The sequence below is a fragment of the Neoarius graeffei genome, chromosome 27, assembly GCF_027579695.1.
Source record: "Neoarius graeffei isolate fNeoGra1 chromosome 27, fNeoGra1.pri, whole genome shotgun sequence".
NCBI classification, from domain to species: domain Eukaryota; kingdom Metazoa; phylum Chordata; class Actinopteri; order Siluriformes; family Ariidae; genus Neoarius; species Neoarius graeffei.
Genome location: NC_083595.1, coordinates 25,499,887 through 25,525,903, shown reverse-complemented (window position 1 = coordinate 25,525,903; position 26,017 = coordinate 25,499,887). Strand labels below are relative to the sequence as shown.

Sequence of the window (26,017 nt, the reverse complement as noted above, 5' to 3'; positions counted from 1 at the left end):
ATTTGATTTGGCATAGGTTTTACAACAGATGCCCTCCCTCACACAATCTATCCGGACTTGGGACCGGCACCAAACATGCACAACCCATCTGCATGTCTTTGGACTGTGGGGGAAACCCACACAGGCACGGGAAGAACATGCAAACTCCACACAGAAAGAACCCCGCTGGGTGTGAGGTTCAAACCTGGAACCTTCTTGCTGTGAGGCAACAGTGCTAACCCCTGCACCACCGTGCTGCCCATTCTCAAAACGGCAAATAACACTGGAAAATGAAGGAGCCCATCGGACATGCACATTGTGGCTGTAATGTGCCACAATGTATTCATTTCCAACATTTCAGTTTACTGATACAGTAACTAAAGCATCAACATCATCCACCGACGTCCATACATAGGCACAGACATTAAATGTATGGTACTGCACAGAACAGGGTAATTTTTAAAACAAGACCTAGGACTCGTATCATGTTCAACCGAACCTTACAGAAATTAAAATGCTTTTTAAAATGAGGTTTTACTGATGCTAGTGTTTTAAGTTTGTCTTCTCCAATAATGAGGTCTCAAAATGCGTTTCTGAAGGTGATTCAACTGTAAAAGACTGCAAGAAATGTTTAACAATACATTTCTTACATTTCAGTAATTCAACACCCTTTGTAGCCTTGTCAACTCTGAGGCAATACAGTTGAGTCCATAAGTAATTTTCATAATTTTGTGTCTGTACACCACCACTACCACAATCGATTTGAAACAAAGTAAGCAAGACATTCAGCATTAAAATCGATGGGTTTAACCATTTAGGAGTTACAACCAATTTTTACAGTCCCTCCATTTTTCATAGGCTCAAAAGTAATTGGACAACTGACTGAAGTAGTTTCATGGCCAGTTATGACCCACTTACTCATTATTTCATGACAAATAAAGGAGAGGAAGAGGTCTGCCCTTAATTCCAGGTGCTGAATTTGCATTTGGTAGCCAAACATGGGAATGCACCACATGGTCCAAAGAAGTGTTGATCCAGCGAGAGCAGAAGCTTTAGGAGTGGCCAAAATCAACAATTTGGTATATTCTTAAAAGCGACAACAAAAAGCCTGGAAGACCATGGAGGACAACCAATGTGGATGACCACAATTCTTTCTTTGGTGAAGAAAATTCCCCTCTCGCAATATTTAGCCAAGTCAAGAATACTCTAGAGGAGGTAGGTGTATCATGGTTTAAAGGTCCACAAATCAAGAGACACCTTAATGAACATAAATTGAATGTTTTTACCGCAAGACACAAACCACTGGTAACACTCGAGAACTGAGAGACTAGATTACACTTTGCTAGAAAACATCTTTAAAAAATAAATAAAAATAAAAAAATTTAAAGTCTGTCCAGAATCTTGCTCCAGATGAAACCAAGACTAACTTGTACCAGAATGCTGGGAACAGAAGAGTATGGAGAAGGAAAGGCTCATGATCTAGAGCACATCACATCTGTCAAACATGATGGAGGTAGTGTTATGGAATGGGCATTTATGGATGCCAATAGAGCTGGGTCACTGGGGTTTGATGTGACTGCTGACAGAAGTAGCAGGATGAATTCTAAAGTGTACAGAGCGATATTTTCTGCTCCAATTCAGTCAGATGCTCCAAAACTGATAGGACGGTGCTTCACAGTACAAATGGATAACCCAAAACATGCCATGAAAGCAACATAAGAGCTTCTTAAGGCAAAGAGATGGAATGTTCTCATTAATCGCAACCCAATTGAGTATGCTTTTCACTTACTGAAGACAAAATTGAAGGCAGAAAGACCCACAAACAAGCAGCAAATGAAGGCAGCTGCACTAAAGGCCAGGAAAAGTCTCTGAAGGGAGGAAATTTAGCATTTGGTGACATCCATGTGTTTCAGACTTCAGGTGGTCACTGAAAGAATTTGCATCCAAGTATTTAAAAAACACAAACAAAAAAACCCCCGATATAATTATGTATGTTCATCCAATTCGTTTTGAGCCTGTGAAAATTGAGAGACTGTAATAAATGACTAAATCCTAAATGGTTAATGCAATATTTCTGTTAAACCACTTGTGATTGAAGTGTAGACTTTAATTAATGTCAAATGCTTTTCAAATCTACTGTGATGGTCTACAGAGGCAAAACTAGGAAAATTGGGTCACTGTCCAAATACTTATGGACCTGACTATATATTGTACAAGGAGCACTTTGCAGTACAAAAGGAAGGTATATTGAGCAGTTTCCCCTACATTTTAACGCACTCACAATTGGCAGCAAGCATGACAGAATCCTAGTTAGATATGTGAGGTGTTCAGAGATGGCTGCCACACTCCTACCACTGGGAGGAGCAATGTTATTCATGTAGAACCTAGACAAAGTGCATGGTGATGCCCAGATGTTCCTGTTTGTCTCATGTGGTATACAGTGAAAGGCTGATACACCACTTCTAAATAACACTTGCAGTTCCAGCAAACCTCCAGCCAGTCAACAATGCCACAATCGGCTAAAGACGAAGCTTGCCCTGTTAGCTTCTTGGGGGTACCCTTCACCACACCAAACCCTATGGTTATGTGGTCAGGAAAGAACTCCTCCTACTTTCACAAGGAATGCTGTGTGATGGGTAACGTTTAGGAACGTCACAATACACAAATTCGTTAAGACATGACACGGTGGTGTACCGATACATTTTCTATACAGCAAAAATGGTATACAAACTACCAGAACACCAAAATGAGAGATCTGCACAGTTCTGAGCCAACAGAACATAACGCCAATCAATATTTGTGCCATCTTATACACCTCAGTATAAGGTGCGTCAACAAGGAGAAAGAGACTGATTCTATTGAACAGGTTTAATGTACTTCTCGTGATTTATCAACTCAACCTTGCTGTGAAGAGCTGCTTTACTGAAAAATGCCGCAATACTAGACAGGCTTTAACTAACACAGTCGACAGTTCGTAGCCAGATTAAATGAGAGCTCATTCATTGGTGAAGGAAAGATCTAATAAACCCTTTCCTTTTTCAATTACACAGAGGAGGAAGTTGTTCAAACAAGGAGACTACACAAAATCAATAGGTAAGTTTCTATATTTTATGGGATGTTTAAAAATCAGCACCAGCACTTATGTGAATTAGGAGATCCAGGGTTTTTGTTGTTTGTTTGTTTTTAAAGAGAGAGTCAAATTATGCCCATAAGATCCCTGACAGTTTATATGGCATATGGGGGGGGGGGGGGGGGAGTTCTATATAGCAAACCCTCAGTAAAAATTATATAAATCATATACACAGTTTGAAGTCTGGTGCATGTTTTCCCCATTGAATGTCAAACAGAATGGGACACTTTCTGATCCTGGTACCACAGATTTCATACAAATGCAAAACACACAGAGCCTGGTGCTCCATGGGCTGTATGTGGATGCCTGTGATTCAAAAGCCAGACTTGTGACACTGTTATAATACTGTTGCAAATTATTATTATTTTTTTAATTGTCTTATTGTGACAGACAACTACACACACACACACACACACACACACACAATCACTAGCATTTTAAAAGTAGTCCCTGGGCATTGAAATGAGACAAAAATGACTAGGCATTTCATCATGCTTCTTCGTTTCCACAAATAGGATTAAACTGTTCGCATGGTAATTGTTAAACAGGTGCGGGGAAGAACAACACTGAACAATAGCTACATTAGACCCATCAAAGCAAGGAGCCATTTTTCAAAAGCAATCCCTTTGTATTGCATGGCATCTTCAGGACTGTTTGGTACATGTTAGGCAACTAATGGGGAGAACAATAATGGCAGATACTGGAGTTTATATACATACAAAACACTCCAATAACTTTCAAGTCAGTGACTAATCATGTGTCAGAGTGCTGTGGTTTGTTTTCCAGTTGAAAAACGGTGAAAGGAAAAATATTTGGAGGATGTAATTTAATATAAGAACAGAACCCCCCCCCCCCAAAAAAAAAAAAAAACCACACTGATCACCAAACTTACCACAAACAAATATTTAACAAATACAGAGCAGCTGTACTCACACTGGACTTGAATTCAGACTGCAGTGGTCCACCATCATCTCTGGCAGAAAGTCCAGCTTAAACGAAGTCATTTTCTCAAACACAAATCCACTGCCGTTTCTCCACAAAGCCACGATGCAAAGCAACAGGCAAGCTTTGAGTTAAGGTACAAAAGGTTCAAAAGTAAAAACCAAATCCACACAACACAGCTTTCCTGTCATGTACAAACGATGACAATGCCACAGGAAGGGCTTGCTAAGTGCTCAGGGTTCAATGCTTGTAAACAGAGATCGACGGGCTGGGAGAGATGATGAGAAGTTGACTTCATTAAAGCTGAGCAGGACTCTGAGGGGGAAAAACAAAAATCGCAAAAAAAAAAAAAAAAGTACCTGAAGACAAACTCAAATCAACATGGGGCAAAAAAAGACAGCACAATGTGATCAACACAGGCTTTAGCAGCTAAGGGACCAGGTCTGCTAATTGGGCCAGGGCTGGACGAACCACTAAAAATCACTCCCTTGATCCCACAAAGAAAAGTGCTGATGGATGGGGACTTTTTTGTGAGCTTTTCTCTTAGTCAAGCAGAACGAAGTGCAGCGTCAGGTAAACAGCGTGTCAGACTGATGCTGATAAAAGCGGCTGATCGGCAAGCATGAATGGAGACCGGTAACACGCTGGTAATCCCTGTGTGGATGCACCCTAGAGGCACAGTTGGGTGCTGGCATTATGCCAACATCAATGCACTTTTACAGTGAAGAGATTGGCTGTTTGTGGTCATATGACTGGCTCTTATAAATCACTGGACCATGGTTAGAGATACTAGGAGAAACTACAGGATGCAATAGTTTTACTTGAATACAACGGCTGACCAAAAACAAAAAGATCTAAATAATGAGAAAGGAAATCTAAACATTTGTGTTTGGGAACACCAGTCCTGTGCAGAATAGTGCATGTAGTTATAGTAGCGGCCAAGTTGCACACTATTACAACATGTTAACAACACAGCCCTGCAAATTCAGTTTGGAATGATCGACTACAGTATCGGGAATCGGCAAAAGATTCTAACCATCACGTTTGACATGAAGTTGAACAATTTAAATGTCTGTTGAAGAATATGGTGTCTGCAGCTTCAAGATCAACAAAAATATATTTTTTTAATCATGTAATGTTTCCTTTTAGCCCATTTTGTATCCTACATGAACCATAACCTGCTGTCTGATGTCAAATAAGAGCAACAAAACACGTTTCTCTGAGGCAGAGAGATAAAGTCATGAATGCCTGCACCCTCAAAATATAAGCAGAGATTTAAATTAAGAAAATGACGCATTTAACAGGGTGATTTCGCTATACAAGGATTCCTGCACCGTTTACCATAGAGCACATGCATGCGCAGTGGATGTAGTTTTATAGTGAGCTTAGTTACAGATTTATTTACAGTACCAGCTACTGTTTTAAAAGCATTACTTACCTTAACAAGTAATTAAGGTAAACAAAGTCAACAAGACGCGTCTAAAAAGTAATGCTAGTGATTGCTGACTTGATGCCAGCTTCCAGTATTTTTTTCCCCATTGTAATGATGTAAAATATAAGCGATGCGCATTACGTGTATCTGGCCATGTTCATTTCTTTCCCTCCTCAAAGCTACAGGCAATACCACCACCAATCTGTGATAGATAGGGGACACAATAGAACACAATAGGACAATGGCATATTACATACAATTTCACAGGCCTACTGCAAATAAAAAGTGAAGGCGTGTGAAAGACTGTCCAAGAGCACAGACTGTAATACAAAGGCAGGATTTCACCATCACTGATCATGAACAGTGTCTGCTGGAGTGTTCTCTATAACACACTTCTGTGCACCTACCCTTTATCCTTACACCAGCTTCCGACTAGAAAACAAACCTGAAGACTACAACACAATGAGTTTTGATATAGTTGCTCAATGGAAAGTTATTGGAGAGTTTGTATGAAACAATTGTAAAGGCAAGTAAAAAGCATTGTACTGTTTGCAAAAAGTCAGTCAAATGACTTCTTACTATGAAAAGTCGGTGGTTCTTGAATAGGCTTAGCACAGCCCCCCTTAAAAAAAAGCAGCAGCAAAAATCAAATGCTACAAGGCTGGTGCACAAGACTATGGCCCAATCCCAATACCCCCTGAGCCCTATCTCTGTTTTGCATGCTCCTATATAGTTTAGGGTGTCCCGTTTCTTTTGGGGATCGAGGGGTAGTGCTCATTGAGCCCTCCAGAATGCCCTCAAAACAGAATTTTCAGATGCAGACTCCAAACAGAGTGTTAGAAGAAAACTGTTACTACTCATTTTTTGTTATCATCTGTACCTAGTAATTTAGAAATGACAACCACAAATCGGAAGTTATTTGCATGGTATGTTGAAACAAGAATGCTCTGAGAGCACAATATCCCCCGCTGACAACTATGCCATAACTCTGGTAAAATGCAACTGAACTGAACCAAATTGCAATATGCATATTACCAACATAAAGAATCCTGTCAAGTTTTGTGAAATTCCTCCAAAAATTGAGAGAGGACTTGAGAAGGTGAGTACCCTTCCCGGGAGGGAGGGAGGGACGGAGGGAGGGACGGACGGACGGACGGACGGACAGACATCGCCACGACATAATCCCCCATCAGACCTTTCAGCCAGCGGGGGATAAAAACTTTTTGCCAAATTACATGAAATTCATCCAAAAACTGAGGGAAGTTGATTTCAGAAAGCAAGCACGCTTGGACGAAATTGCCAAAAGTACAAGTTTGTTAATAATCAAGGGTATAACTCTGGTAAAATCTCATCTCATTATCTCTAGCCGCTTTATCCTGTTCTAAAGGGCGTAGGCAAGCTGGAGCCTATCCCAGCTGACTACGGGCGAAAGGCAGGGTACACCCTGGACAAGTCGCCAGGTCATCACAGGGCTGACACAGACAACCATTCACACTCACATTCACACCTACAGTCAATTTAGAGTCACCAGTTAACCTAACCTGCATGTCTTTGGACTGTGGGGGAAATCGGAGCACCCGGAGGAAACCCACGCGGACACGGGGAGAACATGCAAACTCCACACAGAAAGACCCTCGCCGGCCACGGGGCTCAAACCCGGACCTCCTTGCTGTGAGGCGACAGCGCTAACCACAATACCACCATGCCGCCCCGATAAAATCTGCCCAAATTAAATGAAATTCCAATGTGTGTATGACGGTCATATAACAAAGCCTTCTGCCAAGTTTGGTGAAATTCCTCCACAAATTGGGAGAGGAGAAGATTTCAGAAGAATGTACACAATCATGAAACTGTCAAAGTGCAAGCCATTTAATCATGGGTCAAAACTCTGGTAAAATTTTCACAAACAAAATTTAATTGCAGTATGCTTATTACTGTCATATAACAAGGCCTTTTGCCAAGCTTCAAGAAATTCATCCAAAAATTGTGAGAGGAGTTGATGTCAGAAGGCAAGCACACCTTCATGAAATTGTGAAAGTGCAAGATGTTAAATCAAGGGCCACAACTCTGGTAAAATGTAACCGAATTGAACGAAATTACAATAATGCATACTACTGACATACAACAATGCCTCATCAAGTTTCGTGAAATTCCTCCACAAATTGTGAGAGGAGCAGGGGATAATTAAAATTGAAAATGATTAAATAATCTTGGACCTGTGTATTGCACTCAGAACAATACAACAGCACATTAAAATGTTTCACCTCATGAATTTTATTTTTTTCAAAAACACTTCAATTTGATTCTTGCAACATATTTAAAAAAGTTGGGACAGTAAAGCATTTACCACTTTATAATATTGCGATTCCTTCTCACAACACTAAAGATATTTAAGGACTGAAGACACCAAGTGATGGCGTTTCAAATGCCCCCCTCTTCCTGCAAACAGGTCTTAAGGCGTGCAACAGTACAGGGTCGTTGTCATGATGTTTTTTGTTTCAAAATTCCACACATTCTCTGTTCGGGACAGAGGGGACAGGCACCCTCTACAAAGGCATGGCTGTGGAAATGTGTGCAGAATGTGGTTTTGCATGGTCTTGTTGAAATATCCCTAGGAAAGAGGTATTGAAGGTAGCATATGTTGCTCCAAAATCTCAATGCACTTTTCTGCATTAATGCTGCATCACAGAAGTGGAAGTTACCTTTGCCAAGGGCACTGACACAACCCTATACCATGACACACCCTGGCTTTTGAACTTGTTGCTGGCAACAGTCTGAATGGTCCTTTTTGTCTTTGGTCCGGAGCACAGAGCATCCATTTCTTCCAAAAAAAAAAAAGACCTGGAATTCTGATTTGTCTGACCACAATACATGTTTCCACTGTGTAATGGTCCATCCCAGATGCCTCCGAGCCCAGAGAAGTCAGCAGTGCTTCTGGAAACATTTAGCATAAAGCATCCTTTTTGCACAGAAAAGTTTTAACTGGCATTTGTGGATGCAACTCTGTATTGTCATGCTTGACAAAAGGTTTGCCAAAGTAATCCCGAGCCCATGTGGTTACATCAACTATAAATGAAGGAAATCATTCAAATCCCATCTTCCCTTGAGTAACTTTTTTTTTTTACATTTCAATCATTTTCCTCACACATTTGTTGACAAACTGGAGAGTTTTGGCTCATCTTTACTCTTCAAAGACTAGCCTTTTCCTGGATACTAATTTTGGGCCAAATCATGATTACAATTACCTGTTGGCATCACCGGTTTCAAAATCACATCATTATTTGTTTTGCTTCATTATTAGCTCTAAATTGCCCCCGTCCCAACTTTTTTTTTTTAATATGTCACAGGCTTAAAATGCAGAAACGGATGCATATTAACAAGTGAAATGAAGTTGAGTTAACCAGACAAAACATGAAATATCTTGGTTCATACTATCTGCAATGCAATGCAAGTCAAAGTAAATTCAGAAATCACTGCTTTTACAACCACGATTCCAAAAAAGTTGGGACAAAGTACAAATTGTAAATAAAAACGGAATGCAATGATGTTGAAGTTTCAAAATTCCATATTTTATTCAGAATAGAACATAGATGACACATCAAATGTTTAAACTGAGAAAATGTATCATTTAAAGAGAAAAATTAGTGACTTTAAATTTCATGACAATACCACATCTCAAAAAAGTTGGGACAAGGCCATGTTTACCACTGTGAGACATCCCCTTTTCTCTTTACAACAGTCTGTAAACGTCTGGGGACTGAGGACACAAGTTGCTCAAGTTTAGGGATAGGAATGTTAACCCATTCTTGTCTAATGTAGGATTCTAGTTGCTCAACTGTCTTAGGTCTTTTTTGTTGTATCTTCTGTTTTATGATGAGCCAAATGCTTTCTATGGGTGAAAGATCTGGACTGCAGGCTGGCCAGTTCAGTACCCGGACCCTTCTTCTACGCAGCCATGATGCTGTAATTGATGCAGTATGTGGTTTGGCATTGTCATATTGGAAAATGCAAGGTCTTCCCTGAAAGAGACGTCGTCTGGATGGGAGCATATGTTGCTCTAGAACCTGGATATACCTTTCAGCATTGATGGTGTCTTTCCAGATGTGTAAGCTACCCATGCCACACGCACTAATACAACCCCATACCATCAGAGATGCAGGCTTCAGAACGGAGCGCTGATAACAACTTGGGTCGTCCTTTTCCTCTTTAGTCCGAATGACACGGCGTCCCTGATTTCCATAAAGAACTTCAAATTTTGATTCGTCTGACCACAGAACAGTTTTCCACTTTGCCACAGTCCATTTTAAATGAGCCTTGGCCCAGAGAAGACGTCTGCGCTTCTGGATCATGTTTAGATACGGCTTCTTCTTTGAACTATAGAGTTTTAGCTGGCAACGGCGGATGGCACGGTGAATTGTGTTCACAGATAATGTTCTCTGGAAATATTCCTGAGCCCATTTTGTGATTTCCAATACAGAAGCATGCCTGTATGTGATGCAGTGCCGTCTAAGGGCCCGAAGATCACGGGCACCCAGTATGGTTTTCCGGCCTTGACCCTTACGCACAGAGATTCTTCCAGATTCTCTGAATCTTTTGATGATATTATGCACTGCAGATGATATGTTCAAACTCTTTGCAATTTTACACTGTCGAACTCCTTTCTGATATTGCTCCACTATTTGTTGGCGCAGAATTAGGGGGATTAGTGATCCTCTTCCCATGTTTACTTCTGAGAGCCGCTGCCACTCCAAGATGCTCTTTTTATACCCAGTCATGTTAATGACCTATTGCCAATTGACCTAATGAGTTGCAATTTGGTCCTCCAGCTGTTCCTTTTTTGGACCTTTAACTTTTCCAGCCTCTTATTGCCCCTGTCCCAACTTTGAGATGTGTTGCTGTCATGAAATTTCAAATGAGCCAATATTTGGCATGAAATTTCAAAATGTCTCACTTTCGACATTTGATATGTTGTCTATGTTCTACTGTGAATACAATTATCAGTTTGAGATTTGTAAATTATTGCATTCCGTTTTTATTTACAATGTGTACTTTGTCCCAACTTTTTTGGAATCGGGGTTGTATATTATATATAAAAAACACATGCCCGTGCACACAATTGGGCCTATATGTTGAGTCCAGGGATGACCCTTAACACAGGGGATATAAATGGGTGCCTATGATTCCACTGTGCCAAGTCTTCAGTTGTGTGTTGAACAAAGTTAGCATGCCAAAACAACAATACCAATGACTCCCTCCTTTGTTCCATTCTGTGGAAGCCATAATGATTCAGTGGCCCCGATTCTGACAGGGGGCACATGCAGCAGACAGACTCAAACCAGGCACGGTGTAGGTTGGTAAAGTTGCCATGAGTTTGTGAAAAGTTAAAACAAAAAACACCTTCACACAGCTGCAAGTGTACTTAAAACATTTAATCTTTTTTTTCTTTAAAAAAAAAAAAAAAAGGGAGGGGGTTAAACCATGAGCGGAGATTTAAAAAAAAAAAATTCAAGTCGACTACGTGTCTCGGCTAGGCTTGGGCAATAAAACAATAGGTGATACATACCATCAATAAACACTTCATCAGTTCAATAGAATGTTCAATAGTTTCACTTAAATGTATTAAATGCAAACTACTAGAAAAAAAAAATTGTTTTCAATTGCATGAACAAACCCCAAACGTGCTTCCTCCCTTACTTAACAGCCCGTCATATCTCTGATAACTCAATATGACAATGTCTGCTCCTTTTCAATAATGTGCACCTGAAGCATTTTAAATATACAGTGGAGCGCCGTTATAATATGGATCACTATTACACGAAAACCGTTGTCACATGGTCAGCTCATGGCTCCAAAAATTAAAACTTTATGCAGCTACACTTGAGAACAGTCTCAGTCTCGGAAGAAGAGTCTGGTGACCTCACAGAGGAGGAAATGGCCACTGCAGTCCCCAAGGCAACCGAAGCTGGCGAGCCATGCTTCACAACAGATGAAATGGAATTGGTATAATCTGCTTCAGGTGATGAAATTAGCAATAAACTCATTAAAATATGACTCACCATTGACAATGATAATGACTACGTCAAACAGTCAAACGAAGAAATAATTCGTAACACTGACAACCAGCAGCAACTGGAACAGATTGGTGAAGAAGTCAATGAGGACGACATCGTGGATCCACCACCTGCCATTTCCAAGGTCAAGTCACTTGAAAATGCATTAAGATGGTTCGAATGCAACGATACTTCTACAGCGAACGTCACGCACCTACAAAACATGCTTCATTTCCTCTGACTACAGGCCCACGAGATTTCAACAAGTTAGACTTTTTCCAGTAAAGCCAAGGACTAAAATGCACTGTTGTGCATTATGCCTGAACTGTGCTTGTTGCACAATAATCATTGTTTTGTTTCAACACATCATTTACTTATTACATCCAGTTAATTATTACAAGATTGTCCATATTCTACTCACTGCTACTGTAATTTTATGATGACTTTGAATCAACTCGGCAGTGCTACTACATTGGATAGAATTATTCTTAGTTATTCAGAGCAGGTCAAAACTTGTATTTTTAATACCTTGCAATGTAAAGCTAGGATGTCGCTATAGGGGAAAAAAAAAAAAGTTTTGTACAGAATAAATTTATGTATGCATTTACATGCAAATAAAGTACTTAAACAACATACATAAGCATCCATTGTTTTTAACTATTGTTTGTATTAACAGCAGCATAATATTAAAATATCCGAGACACTAGCAGCAAAATATTTTACATGTTACATTGACCGTCAACAATTAAAAAAAAAAAATAGTAAAAACGATTGTAGTTCTTGCAACAACTTCGGATACCTTCAGGGGACTGGTTTAGCTGAAAAATAAAGCTCATTAGAATGTTTTTTCCTCAGGCCATGCCAGATTTTCCATACCGTTATAACATGGATTCACGCATAACATGGTTGGATACTTTGGATCCCAACTACTACATTATAACAGCGCTCCACTGTATGTTCATTTTGAAATGTGTGTGATGTGATTAGTCAATCTGGTGCTAATCTGTTGGTTGATGCTATACTTTATTTCTGTTAAAAAAAGTCAGCAGTTGTCTGACAAGCTCATCATGGGGACCATTGCTGGTGCAGTTTAATAGATGTTTACAAGGGAAGAAAAAAAAAAATATTCAACACTCTCAAACATAAGGGATAAGTAAAGATTAGCCAGTAGCTCCCAAAAACAAAAAAAATGAGCTGCTTTTCTCTCACCATTTTCCAGCAACATTAAATGAGAAATCCAATACAGAAACAGTGAGGACAGCAAACCTTGGACTCAAGTTCCAGCTATACAACACAGTTGCACTGACTTATGGCAAAGATTTGACTCAGCAAATTTCTTAAGAGAAGACGAGTGCATTGGCATTGACGGAGGTAGCAGCCCGAGTGCTGACACTTTGGAAGTTGATCTGTTTGAGTGGAGTGTCCAGGTGAAGAGGTCAGAGAGCTGGACAGATTAAAAGGACTAAAAACACTGCTGCATTACTCTTTAGGTAGAGCTGAAGCGAAGACTAAATCACACTGGCGCCTCTATCAGCAAGTAGTCAAACAGCATTGTTGGTAATGTAAGAAACTGTTCCCTAAAGGAAACTCTGACTTTCATGGTAAAATAAATTGTGAATGCCACAGCAGCTCACATGTTAATTATAAAACATATATGCAAGTCATTCACGCTGGATTTTGAAGGGTGAATGCCTTTCCACAAAAAAATCCAAGAACTTTGAAACTGTATAAGGTGGTTCATTGTTATATTTACCAGTGACAATTTGCCATCAATAATTTATAAACTTGTCATGAAAATGACATTTTGTAGTTGTGTTTGACTCAAACACCACAGTGACCCAATAGTTTAAAAGACAGCTGCATGGTGTGTGCGCTTGCATTCGTTATTCATGGTTTGACTATGAAAGGTTGCTTGCACCTGGGGGTGGGAGAGTGGCTATAGTACAACAAGGAAAGAAGGGTAAGCATATGGTGAGCAGGGTTCCACAATAAATAAATAAATAAATAAATATACCTGCTTCAGACCTACAACCAGTTGAAACAAGCACGTAAAATCACGCTTTAATTTTGATTCACTCGTTTCCTGTTAGTCTTACCTTTATTAGCACCTTGTTAGCTTGATAGAGACAAGCATGCACTTCTGCCTTGTTTTTGAATTCAACTATTGTCCGGGGTTAGTTATTATACGATGTTTTATTTGTGGGGGCAAAGGCATTAACAGGGTGGCCTTGTTAAAGGGATAGTTCGGGATTTTTGACATGAATCTGTATGGCATCCCCATCAATAGTGTCGTGCAAACACACTGACTTACCCCTGACAGCATCCTGTGAGTCCAGTTCTTGTCCAGTTTTGGTCCAGACGAAAGTAGTCCGGCAAGTTTGTTGGGGTCACGAAAGTAAAACGTTTTTCGTCTCAAAACAGTATGTGTTCAAAAGAGTGATATATTTGCATCACAAAACCGTTGCCCAATAAAAAGTCAGACCTCGAAATCGCTTGGCACTATTTTCTCTCCCTTCTTATCACTGCACGCTGCCGGCTTCATCCAGCTGCGGCTCCAGCTTCAAGGATAAGCTGGAGCCGCATAAGTAGGAGTCCCGGCGGGTGGTTTGTATTCGATTCGTTTATATCCCGACCTTGTCAGCTGTCAGATTTATGTTCATGGACCCGGTAAGCTGGTAAATAGTATTTATTTTTTTCTTTACCAAATTCTAACAGAAAACGAGAACGCCCGAAAGGGAAAACCGAGCCGAGCCGCCTCACGGCTGTAATGCAAATTGCTTTCCTCCTCAGTATACAAGTGCGCTTCCATGGCAGGGAAAAAGAAACTACCACTGCTGCCTATGTAGTGCCCTATTTATACAAATAGGAGTCATTCAGGATTCAGCCATGATACGGAGCAAAAACATGGCTGAATCCTGAATGACTCCTATTTGTATAAATAGGGCACTACATAGGCAGCAGTGGTAGTTTCTTTTTCCCTGCCATGGAAGCGCACTTGTATACTGAGGAGGAAAGCAATTTGGATTACAGCCGTGAGGCGGCTCGGCTCGGTTTTCCCTTTCGGGCGTTCTCGTTTTCTGTTAGAATTTGGTAAAGAAAAAAATAAATACTATTTACCAGCTTACCGGGTCCATGAACATAAATCTGACAGCTGACAAGGCCGGGATATAAATGAATCGAATACAAACCACCCGCCGGGACTCCTACTTATGCGGCTCCAGCTTATCCTTGAAGCTGGAGCCGCAGCTGGATGAAGCCGGCAGCGTGCAGTGATAAGAAGGGAGAGAAAATAGTGCCAAGCGATTTCGAGGTCTGACTTTTTATTTGGCAACGGTTTTGTGATGCAAATATATCACTCTTTTGAACACATACTGTTTTGAGACGAAAAACGTTTTACTTTCGTGACCCCAACAAACTTGCCAGACTACTTTCGTCTGGACCAAAACTGGACAAGAACTGGACTCACAGGATGCTGTCAGGGGTAAGTCAGTGTGTTTGCACGACACTATTGATGGGGATGCCATACAGATTCATGTCAAAAATCCCGAACTATCCCTTTAAGGTATTAAGATGATGGTCCAGCTGAGGGTATACACAAGTGGTGGGCCAGTAACAAAATTCATATTAGAAATGGCCAACTCCTCCTTCAAACTGATTTGTTTGAAACATTTATTCTATTCCTCTTTTCCACCATCGTTAGGCTTTTATGTACTCTTATGGCTTCACTGTGCTCCTTTAACCAATTGGATGCTTTGCCAGTGAAAGTAGGCAAGATCAGATTCTTCATGGGATTTTGAAAACACAACTGTTGAGTCTTGGCTTTCCAACATGTTTCCAGTAAGCCTTTTGAAAATTCACTGAATTCAACCTGAGTTTTTAACCCTGTTTGCAACATCTGGAACAGCCAACCATTTTACCACTTAAATGTTGAAGTTTATGCATTAGGCACAGTTTTCCCTCAGTCTGGAAGTATCTCTGCTTAGTGTGTGGTAAGTAGGGCTGGGAATCGATCCAGATTTCCTGGATTGATTCGATTCAGAAGGTCACGATCTGATTCGATATTGATCTACTTAGATATTGCTGGATTGTCACTTTAAAGTAAAAATTGTTCCTATTGACAGGAACAGCCCCATATGTGTTTGTGCATACATCTGTGTATGTGTAAGAGGGACACACAGAGAGAGGAGAGTCAAGGATTTAAAGGATTTATTTAGGAATGAAAAAAAATCCAGGTTTTATTTGAATTCTAAATCAAAACTATGACATTCGGTGGCCCTCTTTTGGTTGAATAACATACCCATGGCAGGGTTTCTGACCACAAAGGGAAAAAAAAAAAAAAAAAAAAGCACCTCAGCAACCACAGCAATTATGTAAGAAATGATGCTTATATGACATGGTATTTCTTGAGGTCCAGCAGTCGCAGGTCAACGCCACCCTCTCGGCAGACTTCAACAAATGTGCAAGTGTGTCTTTTGTTTTCGCATACATTTTTGGGATAACAGTTTCGCTCAAATGTTTGCGACTGGGCAGGACATAGCGTGGTTCCAGTCTCTTCACCAGTAGTTTGAATCCAGCATTTTCTATGACACTGTAGGGGCGTAGGTCTTTACTAATAAATATTCCGACACCCTCGGTTATGCTCAAGGCACGCTGAGAACCTGAAGGAAATTTAACACCAAATGCCTTCTCCAGTGCAGTTTGATTCGCCGCAGGTTTAGCTGAAACTGTGTCAGCGTGGTGCCTGGATAAGTGGTTGCGGAGATTGGTTGTATTGCCACTATATTTTATCTCTATGTGGCACAGTTTGCACACTGCTTTTGTTCTGTCGAGTTCGTCTCTGTCCTCGTAACGTTTGAATCCAAAGTAATGCCATACATCAGCTTTCAGGCCAGGCGGTGATTTTAGCTGTGCAGCTTCAGCCATCTCGCGTTCTTAAGTTTCGGTTTCGTTTGCCGGAACCCGCTTTTTATAGCGGTCCTTGCGCGGTCAAGAAAATATCGCCTATAGCCACCTGGAAGAGATTGATCCACACATTTTTTAATCCATCTTGTATTTTTTTGAACGTGAATCGATATCGGATCGTGGATAGATCTTTTGAACCCAGCCCTAGTGGCAAGTGGTAAAACTTCATGTGGTGTTCACTTTTTTTTTCGGGGGGGGGGGGGGGGGGAGAGCAAATTTGTGTCTATTCCTGATGCACACAAAAAGCTTGATCCATGTCAATGACGTGTTTCCCAAACTACACTCTCAAACACGCGAATGACTGAAAAAGATAAAAAATTCACATCGTCTTTTAAACATTCATCACTACAGAAATACAGGTTTACACAAAGTCTATGAGCACAGCCTGCCTGCAGTGCTAAAGAATGGAGGTATTGCCATGCAGGACTAAAACCCACCCACAGGCACGCAGCTACATGCAAGTGGTGTGTGTGGAGGGTTAGCATGTAACCAAGGAAACGGCTCATCTTTTAATTTAGAGGCCTTCCAGCTTTTAAAAACAGTCACTGCACACAGGTTTATTTCATGCCACACACGTTAAAACCTACAAGTAACTCATGAGGCAAATATAAACATGGAGAGTACACTGTAAACTTGTCAAATAGCTTCTGTGCATCAGTAACAGGAGGCTCTACATCAGTGGTGTCAAGTCTCCAGCAATCTCTTAACACACCCATTTTAATTATTTAGTTAATTACCAACGACTTCATTGTATTAGTGTGTAGAATAATTTTACACTTGCAAATTTTGTGCTGAAATAATATCTTGAAGTTTCAGTGGCGGGCCGTGCATTTCACACATGGGCCTTCAGTACTGCTCTGTCTGAATTAAATCCACCCCTCAATAATGCCTATAAAACTTCTACTGTAGCTACAGCTGCGACATTCATAAAAACATCAATAACAACCCCATATTGCAATGTTATTTCGCAAAATTGCAACATTTTATTTTATCGATGTGTGTTTATGTGCCTTATGAGACCTTGTGTGCATGTATGCGAATGAGGTCAGTCAGTATAGGCGAAGTAGATGACATCACTCACCAATACGGAGATTATCTGAACTGAAAATCCATCCTCCTTTCTTTCCTCAAGAAAACGTCAATAACACTGTCGTAGAACTAGTTTGTTCTTTTCAGTCCCATCAAAAAGTCCCATTCGATGGCCATCGAGGCCAATGCAGACAGTCGAGCCTGTCCTGTCCTGTTTCTCGCATACGTTTTGATTCTCTTGAGGGCTGAAAATGTCCGTTCAACAGAAGCAGTGTATACGGGGATGGTCACAGAACGATGTCCAGCCTTTCTGGAAAAGTCCTCCGGGAAAATGGTTGTGACAAATTTGCCACCATATCAACTTCTCCCCCTCCTTCGGCCATTTTGGGTTGATAAAACAGATATTTATATTATTTAACTATTAAAAATTGAAGCTTGTTAATGCAGTTAAAAATTGCTAAGTTGACTAGCACTCATTGACTTTTTGTAGCATTCGCCTCATCGCAACTCCAGTGGAAATCTACCCAACCAAATGGTGAGAATACAATGACGTTTCCTTATGCATGCTTTGAGCCAATCAGAGCATATACGCCTGCAATGGGCTGTTGGGGCTCATCAGAGACAGCCCAATACGACTGGTTCTGGGCTCGCTAACTTGAATCTACAGTCTATGACACAGACAGGCCAGCAGAACTGATTGTACTGGCCTCCAGGCAGATTTATTTGCCTGGCAACAAATGATGGTTGAAATGTGATTGGCTAAAAATGCTTCAACATGAAAAATACACGTCTGGCAGCAGCGCAGCCACGGGAAAGGAAACGGCCAGACCATTTGGAATTATTTAATAGTTATGAAATAAAAATAATAAACAAAAAATTAACATCAATCAGTCTGTCTGTGATTTTTTTAAAATATATTTTCAGGCCAGCAGAGAAGGCCTTGCAGGCCCTGACGACCCACCACTGTGAAGTTTATAACCCACAAACAACGACCTAAAAACGTGGCATCACTGCGGAGTGTCTTGATTGGTTCACACATACAATATGGCCAAAAGTTTGAAGAAACCTGACCAAAACACATATGTGGTTCCTCCCCAATCTGCTGCCACAAAGTTTAAGCACACAGTTGTAGAGAATGTCTTTGTATGCTGGAGAATTACAATTTCCATTCATTGGATTCAAGAGGGGCGGCACGGTGGTGTAGTGGTTAGCACGGTCACCTCACAGCAAGAAGGTTCTGGGTTCAAGCCCAGTGGCCAACGGGGGCCTTTCTGTGTGGAGTTTGCACGTTCTTGTGTGGGTTTCCTCCGGGTGCTCCAGTTTCCCCCACAGTTCAAAGACATGCAGTTAGGTTAATATAGGGTGACCTTAGGCTGAAGTGCCTTTGAGCAAGGCACTCTGTGCATGCATGTGTTCACTGCTTCAGATGGATTAAATGTAGGAGGAGGAATTTCACTGTGCTTGAGTGTGCATATGACAAATCAAGGCGGCGGCTTCTTAATTGGTGGCTCTAAATTGACAGTAAGTGTGAATGGTTGTTTGTCTCCATGTGTCAGCCCTGCGATGACCTGGCAACTTGTCCAGGGTGTACCCTGCCTGTCATCCATAGTCAGCTGGGATAGACTCCAGCTTGCCCGCGACCCTGCACAGGATAAACAGTTATGGATGACGGCTAGATGGATTCAAGAGGCCCAAACCTGTTCCAGCATGGCAATGCCCCTGTGTACAAAGCAAGCTCCATGAAGACATGGTTGGTCAAGGTTAAAGTGGAAGAACTCGAATGGCCTGCACACAGCCTTGACCTCAACCATACTGAACACCCTTGGGATAAACCAGAACACTAACTGCACTCCAGACCTCCTCATCCAACCATCAGTATGTCATAATCTGTAAGGGTGTCCAAATCCTCAGCAGGCATTTAAAAGTAGTCAAACGATACCCAGATGACCTACTACTATACTTCCATAGATGCAAACGTACTACATTACGCTACCCCATAATTCAGCTGGAGCTGCCAAATAACCAAAGAAGAATTCCCCCAGGAAAAACAGAAAAGATAGTGGACTAAAGGGAAGACGCTTGTTGCAACATCCAAGTGGTGCTTCTGGTGATGTGCAAATATAAGTATCAAGAACAGTTTAAACATTTCTGCCATTGCATAAATATTTTTTTTTCCTGCAGCATATGTGGGTATGGTCAAAGGATGGGTAAAAATAGTGGCAGAGCACACCCACATTGTATCCTTAGTACTCACTTGCACCCTCATAGAAAGTATTACAGTAATGGCTGGGTAATAGGTGCTTGCCCGGCATTAGTGCATATATACCGAGTATTCAGATGCCACCTTAGTGGTTGGGGGGGGGGGGGACTGGGTGATGGGGACAAATCTCCAGCGTAAGCTATGTCTTTACTGTTTTCCTTTTAATTTATGAAGTCATATTCTAAATTAAAGCCGCAAGCGGCCTTGACGGGCCCTCGCGCCAGCGGCCAGTGGGGGCGGGGGCATGCGTCCCCGCGAAATACCGTAAATAGTCTGCTTGCCAAGTTTGACCAATCAGAAGCTGCAACATCGTTTGTGCCATAACCAGCACCCCCAGGGGTGAAAGTGCACAAAATTTGGCGGATATGTCAGGAGAGCTATGAAGAGTTTGCGTATGAAGTTTGATGACAATTGAGTAAATAGAAGATGAGAGATAGATTTTTGAAGAATAAATGTTTTGGTTTTTCCCATGTCAGAAGGTGGCGCTATGCTGTACATGAGCGATTATGAGTTGGAGAAATAAGTGTCTACAACAGCAACGCACTATCACAAGGTAGTGGTGTGAAGGAAAAGCATTATGGAATTATTTACCAAAAACCCGTTTTGGAGAAATTGCGTCGGCCAAAAACAGCGCCCCCCATGGACGAAAATTCCCAAAATGTGGCATACATGACATGGGCGGTAGTAAGAGGGTGGCCGTGAAGTTTGACCAAATTTGAGGAAAGATTGGATTGTTTGCCCAAAAATAGCGCCCCCAGTGGCGAAATATCACAGAAAATGGGGAACATGTCAGAAGCCCAATGAGGGATTTGCGTGTGAAGTATGAGCAGTTTTGAGCAATTAGAAGATTTGTTATGAATTTTTAAGCATGTAAAATTTTGCATTAAAAATTGATTGACGTATAACTTCTGAGCGGTTTAAGCTACGTGAAACTTATTTAGTAACTTTTGTCAGCCATGTCTGTAGATGATGTGTATCAACTTTGGTGACATTCCTATGAACAGTCTAGGAGGAGTTGCGCCGTCTTCGTGGCCATGCATTTCGCACAAAAGTGAAATTACCTCACTTCCTGTTGGGCGTGGCTAATGCATTGGCATTACATTTTTGTCCGGCTTAGTGAGATACATATGCGTACCAAATGGCACGCCACTCCTACAAACTACATGGCAACCAGGCACCTTAAAGCGGGAGGCCAAAATCACAACGAGTTAGGGGGCGCTATAGAGGCCCGGCTGGATCTGGGCTTTTGGTTCTCAGTAGCGGTGGCAGTCTAAGAAAAAGGAGCCAAATTTCGTGCGTTGTCGACCATGGCAAGCGCCCCAATAAGGGTCTTGAAAAGAGTTTGCTTGCCAAGTTTGACAAATCAGAAGCTGCAATATCATTTCCGCCATAACCAGCACCCCCAGGGGCGAAAGTGCACAAAATTTGGCGGACATGTCAGGTGAGCTATGAAGAGTTTGCGTATGAAGTTTGATGACAATTGAGTAAATAGAAGATGAGATATAGATTTTTGAAGAATACATTTTTTGGTTTTTCCCATGTCAGAAGGTGGCGCTATGCTGTACATGAGCGATTATGAGTTGGAAAAATAAGTGTCCACAACAGGAACGCACTATCACAAGGTAGTGGTGTGAAGGAAAAGCATTATGGAATTATTTACCAAAAACCCGTTTTGGAGCAATTGCGTCGGCCAAAAACAGCGCCCCCCATGGACGAAAATTCCCAAAATGCGGTATACATGACGTGGGAGGTAGTAAGAGGGTGGCCGTGAAGTTTGACCAAATTTGAGGAAAGATTGGATTTTTTGCCCAAAAATAGCGCCCCCAGTGGCGAAATATCACAGAAATTGGGTAACATGTCAGAAGCCCAATGAGTGATTTGCGTGTGAAGTATGAGCAGTTTTGAGCAATTAGAAGATTTGTTATGAATTTTTTAGCATGTAAAATTTTGAAGTGAAAATTGATCGACGTATAACTTCTGAACGTTTTATCCTACGTGAAACGTATTTAGTAACTTTTGTCAGCCATGTCTGTAGATGATGTGTATCAATTTTGGTGACATTCCCATGAACGGTCTAGGAGGAGTTGCGCCGTCTTCGTGGCCATGCATTTCGCACAAAAGTAAAATTACCTCACTTCCTGTTGGGCGTGGCTATGCATTCATAGAACGTTTTTTGTTCGTCTCAGTAAGATACATATGTGAACCAAATTTCGTTCCTCTACGACAAACTATATGGCAACCAGGAGCCTTCGAAAAAAGGCAAAATTTTCAAGGCGTTAGGGGGCGCTATGGAGGCCCAGAGCCCCGCCCAGATCTGGGGTTTTGGATCTGAGTAGCGTAGGGGATGCCGATAAAATGATCCAAAATATGCGCGTTTTCGTCCACAGGAAGTGCCCCAAAAAAGGCCGAACAGCGACCGCGACTAAGGTATAATAATAATAATAATAAGAATTAAAGCCGCAAGCGGCCTTGACGGGCCCTCGCGCCAGCGGCCAGGGGGGGCGGGGGCATGCGTCCCCGCGAAATACCGTAAAGAGTCTGCTTGCCAAGTTTGACCAATCAGAAGCTGCAATATCATTTGTGCCATAACCAGCACCCCCAGGGGTGAAAGTGCACAAAATTTGGCGGATATGTCAGGAGAGCTATGAAGAGTTTGCGTATGAAGTTTGATGACAATTGAGTAAATAGAAGACGAGAGATAGATTTTTGAAGAATAAATTTTTTGGTTTTTCCCATGTCAGAAGGTGGCGCTATGCTGTACATGAGCGATTATGAGTTGGAGAAATAAGTGTCTACAACAGCAATGCACTATCACAAGGTAGTGGTGTGAAGGAAAAGCATTATGGAATTATTTACCAAAAACCCGTTTTGGAGAAATTGCGTCGGCCAAAAACAGCGCCCCCCATGGACGAAAATTCCCAAAATGTGGTGTACATGACATGGGCGGTAGTAAGAGGGTGGCCGTGAAGTTTGACCAAATTTGAGGAAAGAATGGATTGTTTGCCCAAAAATAGCGCCCCCAGTGGCGAAATATCACAGAAAATGGGGAACATGTCAGAAGCCCAATGAGGGATTTGCGTGTGAAGTATGAGCAGTTTTGAGCAATTAGAAGATTTGTTATGAATTTTTAAGCATGTAAAATTTTGCATTAAAAATTGATTGACGTATAACTTCTGAGCGGTTTAAGCTACGTGAAACTTATTTAGTAACTTTTGTCAGCCATGTCTGTAGATGATGTGTATCAATTTTGGTGACATTCCTATGAACAGTCTAGGAGGAGTTGCGCCGTCTTCATGGCCATGCATTTCGCACAAAAGTGAAATTACCTCACTTCCTGTTGGGCGTGGCTAATGCATTGGCATTACATTTTTGTCCGGCTTAGTGAGATACATATGCGTACCAAATGGCATGCCACTCCTACAAACTACATGGCAACCAGGCACCTTAAAGCGGGAGGCCAAAATCACAACGAGTTAGGGGGCGCTATAGAGGCCCTGAGGCCCGGCTGGATCTGGGCTTTTGGTTCTCAGTAGCGGTGGCAGTCTAAGAAAAAGGAGCCAAATTTCGTGCGTTGTCGACCATGGCAAGCGCCCCAATAAGGGTCTTGAAAAGAGTTTGCTTGCCAAGTTTGACAAATCAGAAGCTGCAATATCATTTCCGCCATAACCAGCACCCCCAGGGGCGAAAGTGCACAAAATTTGGCGGACATGTCAGGTGAGCTATGAAGAGTTTGCGTATGAAGTTTGATGACAATTGAGTAAATAGAAGATGAGATATAGATTTTTGAAGAATAAATTTTTTGGTTTTTCCCATGTCAGAAGGTGGCGCTATGCTGTACATGAGCGATTATGAGTTGGAAAAATAAGTGTCTACAACAGGAACGCACTATCACAAGGTAGTGGTGTGAAGGAAAAGCATTATGGAATTATTTACCAAAAACCCGTTTTGGAGCAATTGCGTCGGCCAAAAACAGCGCCCCCCATGGACGAAAATTCCCAAAATGCGGTATACATGACATGGGACGTAGTAAGAGGGTGGCCGTGAAGTTTGACCAAATTTGAGGAAAGATTGGATTTTTTGCCCAAAAATAGCGCCCCCAGTGGCGAAATATCACAGAAATTGGGTAACATGTCAGAAGCCCAATGAGTGATTTGCGTGTGAAGTATGAGCAGTTTTGAGCAATTAGAAGATTTGTTATGAATTTTTTAGCATGTAAAATTTTGAAGTGAAAATTGATTGACGTATAACTTCTGAACGTTTTATCCTACGTGAAACGTATATAGTAACTTTTGTCAGCCATGTCTGTAGATGATGTGTATCAATTTTGGTGACATTCCCATGAACGGTCTAGGAGGAGTTGCGCCGTCTTCGTGGCCATGCATTTCGCACAAAAGTAAAATTACCTCACTTCCTGTTGGGCGTGGCTATGCATTCATAGAACTTTTTTTGTTCGTCTCAGTAAGATACATATGTGAACCAAATTTCGTTCCTCTACGACAAACTATATGGCAACCAGGAGCCTTCGAAAAAAGGCAAAATTTTCAAGGCGTTAGGGGGCGCTATAGAGGCCCAGAGCCCCGCCCAGATCTGGGGTTTTGGATCTGAGTAGCGTAGGGGATGCCGATAAAATGATCCAAAATATGCGCGTTTTCGTCCACAGGAAGTGCCCCAAAAAAGGCCGAACAGCGACCGCGACTAAGGAATAATAATAATAATAAGAATAATAATAATAATAATAATAAAAAACCGAACAAGATCAATAGGGCCTTCGCCCTATAGGGCTCGGGCCCTAATAAGAATAATAATAATAATAATAATAATAATAATAATAATAAAAAACCGAACAAGATCAATAGGGCCTTCGCCCTATAGGGCTCGGGCCCTAATAAGAATATTTTTACTCAGGATTTAACCCTCTGGGGTCGAGAGCTTTGCCAGCGAAGCTCGGCAGGTTTAGAATGAGTAGGTAATATTTAAATAAATATCTTCCCGAGTTTTTAATCATACAAGCATGATAAACATAGACAAACTTTATACCGTCCTATGTGCCCACTGTCAAATAAGACATTTTTAAAATTACCTAAATTAGAAAAAACAAAACTTGTCACCTTACACAGACACACTGGAGTCGGAGCGCTAACAACATGATGATCACTTTCACTCTTGGTTTCGACTGTTTTCTCTTTCACGTTGGGAATGCCCACCATAAATAGGATAAAATCTGTCGGCCATAATTTAAGCTATTTGGAGGTAAAACTTGTTGCAAGATGGCACGTCGATTTTATGTGCTTCAGATGATTCAGGACAGCGATTCAATTTCAGGACAGCGATTCAATTCAATCTTGAGAACTGCAACACCGATGAGCGGTGCCTTTTTCTTTTTTTTAAAACTTCGACTTGATCCAGCCAAAGGTCAACTCGAGTAAGTGTAAATATTTTTTCTATTTATTATAAGCAGATCAGTTGATATGCCTGTGCTGTAGTGCATACACAGGAAAAATGACAGCAATTTTTCCAGAGTTAAACGCATTTTCCTCAAAAATAGTTAATTTTGCTCTCCTTTGAGTTCAGAGAGTAAAACAGTTAGAGTGGGAGCAAAATTACAGAGTAATTGTGTAACAGAGTAAGAGTACAAGAGTTAATTTCAAGAAACACTGAATAGCGTCAAATACCAGATAAATGAAGATGTAAAAAGCAGCTTTACAACTGTGTTGGAATGTGTGTGTGGGGTGGTGGTGGGGGGGTGCATTATCTTACCCACTGTGACGAATCGTTTTAATCACTTGACCTGATGGGGTTAAGGGATGGCAGTAGGAGGAGTTTTCACTCTTCTCATTGAATACCCCCTCCCACTGCCAACCCTTTATCCTAAAACAATACATAGTTTGCACATGATGTCACAGAGTCAGGGATTCCCTAGTGGCGGCCATCTTGTGGGTCAAGCTTACCATACGGGTCACTGAGCACACATTGTAATGCGCGAGTACAAAGTCTTCAAAAGAACCCAAGCAGGCTATTTAAAGCTAGCAATGGTGCACACCTGTTGTATTCATGGCTGTCGTAATAGGTCAGATGATGACGTCAAGCGGAGCTTTTATGGAATTCCCACTGTACGGGAGCACGAAGGTGAGCAAACAAAGAAACTCAGCATACAAAGGAGAAGTCTATGGCTTGCGAGAATCAACCGCAAGGATCATCAGCCTTCCAAACACAGCAAAGTCTGCTCCGATCAT

General features: G+C 41.4%; 1 protein-coding gene across 9 annotated transcripts in view; it reads right to left on the bottom strand.

The window, feature by feature from the left end:
* The window catches only part of celf1 (cugbp, Elav-like family member 1), an 84,317-nt gene that overhangs the window by 37,622 nt on the left and 20,678 nt on the right, over positions 1-26,017 (bottom strand). The gene's annotated exons all lie outside the window — the stretch shown is intronic.